Genomic DNA, 5456 nt, shown 5'->3' on the forward strand with positions numbered 1-5456 from the left:
GACAAAGCATCCAGTTCGAGTTCAAGTGGACAGAAAGACAAAGACTTGTATCTGCAGACTCTCTTAGGAAATACTTTATTTCAACCACAGCAACAGACAAGACTAAATACAACAAGCATAGAAAGAATATATTTTGGAAGACAAAATCTAATCTTTTATCCTCCATCTAATCTAAGTTTCAGGGTAAAACCAGAAACAAAGATAGATAGACTTCAAAGATGCTTAATAGACAACTTATGGATAGCATACAACAGGATCCCTCGAGACAATAGTTATTTCATTTCAGTGGTAAATTCATTAAGTCATTATTTTACAGACAAGAGTGAAGACAAAAAATTCAGATTTTATGTAATAGTCCAAGGAAAATTGCAAGGAGTATTCCAAACATGGATAGAGGTAATAGATTCAATTAAAGACTTTCCTACTCCACTTTTTAAAGGATTCAATGATTTGAATGAAGTACTAGATTAGGAAATACCAATCAAACCATACCTTTAACGAGTTCTCCATCTCACTATAAAATGGATAAGACGGGTGTACATTCCCCAACGAATGTAGAAAGAGCTATTGTACCAGCTAGAGGTACAACTAGTCCCGCTCAAACGGTAGCGGTTAAAGGCTCATCAAATCCGTTGATGGTTGACACTTTACCAAAAAGTGTAAGAATTCTGCCAGCAAGTTTTAATATAATAACAGAAACAAGCAAAAAGGCAAAGGGATTTCTCCAAAAAAGAAAAAAAAAATAAAAGGATAGAAAAAATAATAAAAAGCCCCCTGTACAAGTTACTCTCAGAAAATACTACGGACGTAATACAAGAAAAAATTATACAGAAAATCCAGAGCCAAATCCAGCAAATTCTAACCACGAAGACATAGAGAGTAGCAGTGATGAAAATGATCTATCGATAGACCAATTTAATCAGCACTACGATCCAAATGAAGACAATGATTCAGGGATGAGTTTTGATTCCGACGCACTACACAACTTGGATATCTAACGAAATACGTAAGCAATGACATCAACAAGACAAACAAATAGGTAAGCAGTGACATCACAAGCCATTATGATAAAGGAGACTCCACTACATGTCCACTACTAACAAGACAACAATGAAAGTCCATTCAAGACTCCACTACTGACTCCACTATCACAAGACAACAAAAGGATCCATTCAAATTTGAAAAAAGTTTCAAAGCCATGTGATGATGGGGCCCAAAGAGCACCCGACATGTGAAGAAAGTTTTTGAGAATTTGAAATTTGAACTTCAAGTCCGGATCCACCCCTATAAATAAGACCATTCGCAAAGAAGAAGGTAGAGCGAAGAGCAAGAAGAGCATTGAGTAAAGAAGTTTGTAAGGATTTTATAGTTTACATATTCCCCTTCCCTTTCAAAAAAAAAAACAACAAAAAAAAGAGTGAGTAAGTAAGTACTGTGTACAAAGTGTGTGAGTGTTTATTTTCAAGTAGCTGCAAGGTCACTCGGGGACTCCCGAAAGGGAAACCTCATTCCGGCCATCATCATGTGAGTGGTTATTAGTTTTCTAGATCTTCGTAACTTTCTCCCTATATCATGTAGATATTATTATTGTACTATTATTATGAATGTTAAATATAATGTGTATATTACTATATGTTTATATTACTATAATGTTTAGATAATGTTTAAATTACTCTTAGTAAATGGTTAGTTCCTTATCTTCTTAGTAACCCCGATGGATTAACCTGTAAATGCCTAGGGAAGTTGAAAGTCCGCCATGGTTATGGAACTGAAAGGACTGTGTATCCCAGGGTGTGGTTAAAGAAGCAGCTGCTAAGAAAATGGGTTAAGGAAAAGAGATGAACAGAGTAAAAAAAAAAGTGTAATTTTGGGAGAAATTACATAAAGATTTAGTAACAAATCACTACTAAACAAGATAACGGAGTAGGAAAGAGGGAGTACTGAGTAGGATTTTACAACATATTTTTACAAATGCGGCCTTTATTATTTAAAATTAACCTGATTATTAATTATACTTTATCGTTATATTTAAACGTATTTACTTCTATAAACCCACTTATAAATTAGAAAAAATATGGGTTACAGATTTAAATATTAGGATAGACTCTGTTTTAGGTTTAGATTTCTTATTACATAATAACGGAAGTTGTCTCCTTACTAGTGACGGAGTAATATTTTCTAAAAATATGACTCAAACCTCCATAACAACAGAACCTGTTCCTACAAAATCAAGGTATGTTAAAAATACTAATACAAATACACTAAAATGTAATAAAGGGATAGAATGCAACTGTACTAAAACAAGTTCATACAAACACATAAGCAACCCAAAGTCATACTACTGGATTGCAAAGGTAAGATCCTATAACCCGACCAAATGCTAAGTATCACGATTAGACCACCAACAACATGCATACATTACTTTTAGTTCATTCATAACCAACATACATAAGTAAGTAGACATTCATCATCATAACTTGTAATAAGTAAAGTCAACCTTAACATTCATTAATATCATACATAAATAATTCGTAAATCTTCATTACATAAGAGAACCTAACCACAACCTCTCTGAAAGTCCACTTGTGCAATGTACGGCTCATAAATATTCATTACATAAGAGAACCTAACCACAACCTCTCTCAAAGTCCACTTGTGCAATGTGCGGGTGAAGTCTCATAACCCCACTCATACTAAGTAGTACCTCTTAAGAAGTCATGATTAGAGCCCATGATCTTATTATAGCTCGTATTTGTATCATTTAGAGATAATAGCATTAACCAACATAGACCATGTTAGCTACATGGAATCCGGTGTTCTACTCCCACACCGAAAAGAGAGTGTCCTACTTTCCAAGGTAGAACATACATAATAGCTTCTATGTGGATCAACTAGCTAAGACCTACGGGGGCACGTAGTTATGGGATATGGGGATTGCTACTAGAAACCCGAACTTGTTAAACGTAGAAGGTTTCCATCCCATGAGACAACATACATTGGGAAGTCGGACTTGCTAAATGTAAAAGCCTCTCATCTCACTTTCATATCCGGTCGGTGCTAAGCATAACTCTCTTTAAGAGTTGCATTAAGTCTTTTACTTATGTTCAAGGTTATAAGAGAATGCAATGGGCACTCAAACCAACATTCATCGTAATAGCTCAAAGATTCATTAAGTGAGAATGTCCTTTCACTTTAGAACCATCAATAAGTGAGTAAACCTTTCACATTATCATTCATAGTGTTTTCATGAGAATTAGCCTTTCATTCAACACAATAAGTTAATTATAAGCATATTTGCATAGTTCATACATAATCAAGTGCATAGGGTATAGGGAAGTAGAATCTTGCATCAATACCATAATATACACAATAACTAACACCTCCACCTTTCAAGTGGATCAACATGATCATGTACATTCCATGTATAAAAGTATGTAAAGGTGCATATGAGAACTAACCTTTCAATCAAAATCATAGATACATTATCATCATAGAAACTTCCTTCTCAAGTGTTCATAAGCATGTGCATCATACCACAATCACACATAATACCCATATATTGCATTTAAGAGTCACATTGAGTCAACACATCTAACATTTAACATACATATCATAGATACAACCATGACTCATGTAATACATTCATTTCATGCATAAACTCATTTACTCATGTTAGAGGTCATGTAAGTGAAGTCTTTACACAATTGTGCCATATACAACCTCAACTTACATAATAGCTTCCTTCTTTAAGCCTAAACATCCTTGACCTATTCATAGTAGCTTTTACCATTTAAGCCTTAGGAATCATCTTCATATTATGAACATTACCCTCAAGCAACACCTCACCTTGTAATCATGTATACCTAACTCTTAGGGTATACTTAACTACATACTTCATTCTTACTCAATTATAGACATATAGGTTCAAGTACACTAGGTCACAATACTACTTCAACCATGATACATCATATAAGACCTAATCAATTCAGTCTACAATATTCATTCACAAGCAATTCAAGTCTAAGTGATCTAATCTAAGGAAATTCACTAAAAAGTTCATCAATCATTGAGGTTCACATCTAACCCCCAACTTGCCTCTTCCATGACATAACTCTAGAATCATAGGTTAATCAAGAATATAGGTAGATTCATACTTAGATCATGTAATTACATCATAATCAACTCACATTCAATAAATTGAATCAACTTCTAACAACATTCATTGTATAGGGAAGAGCCATAGCTAGGTTTGGGGAAAACTCATGGATTCTTTGGAATTCAAGTTAGAATCATCTAAAATCAATAGCATAACCAATAACAACCATAATTCAATATAGAAACAATCACTTGTTAATATTTAATCATCAATCAAGTCATACCCTAGTTCATAATTTGGGAAGAAGGGGAAATCATGGGTCCAAGTGTGATTTTAATAAAAAACCATTAACACTACAATAATCAAACCATAAATCATCTTAATAAATCATAATAAACCATTATTAGACAATTGATTTCGTTTTGGAAGAAGACGCATGACTAGATTTGAAAACCCTAGATTTGGGGAATTTGAAAACATAGTTAAAGGTGCTTCTTGGTGATAGCTAACCAACAAAGAAAAACATCCATACCTTAGAAAAAATCTCCTATATTCAAGCCCTAGTTGATCCCCTTCCTTGGTCTTCAATGGAGGTTCTAGAGAGGAGGTTTTTGGAGGGAAGGGAAGTTGGGATTTGATTTGGGGTCTTTAGATGAATGGGTTAATGACTTAGTTTTAGGGGTCTATTAACTATTTATAGCTGATTATTTAACTACTAAACCGACCCCCCTCCCCAATCCCTTAATTAGATAACCAACTTAACCCCAAACACCTAACTTAAAACTAAAATGACAAAAACCTGGCAGCACCTACGGATCCCCATCCACGGACCGTGGATGGGTCTAAGGGCCGTGGTTTAGTCTCATGGTTTGGTAGTCGGGCTTCATTTTTAGGCCTGCTGCAGGACTTAACCTACGCCCATGACCTACGGGCGTAGGTTGGTCTAAGGGGCTTGGATAGGGTTCGTCGATCAAGCTGTTTTGACAGCTTTTTGGGCAGTATTGGGGTCCTCCTCAAGGATCCCTTGGGTGGTCCTTGGGGAGTCGTACCCAGAGGTTTAACCCCTAAACATGTCATTCTAAGTACGAGAGTCATTTATCTTTATTTTAACCCTCATACAACACTCCAAAAACTCCACTACAAGACACTACAACTCACTAGTTCAACTTACTAGTTTCCGGGCGTTATAGTCGTGTCTTGACATTTAGCCCCTAAATTCCTCAACCTTCACTCGAGAAGACATTTAAAAACATTTAATTAAGTTACCAACTTCAAACTCACATGTGAGACTCTAGTTTCACCTACTAGATTCCATCAAGCATTAGCTAGGCCTTACTAGGTTTTACGGGGTGTTACACAT

This window comes from Solanum stenotomum, chromosome 1, assembly GCF_019186545.1.
Source record: "Solanum stenotomum isolate F172 chromosome 1, ASM1918654v1, whole genome shotgun sequence".
In the NCBI taxonomy this organism is placed as follows: Eukaryota; Viridiplantae; Streptophyta; class Magnoliopsida; order Solanales; family Solanaceae; genus Solanum; species Solanum stenotomum.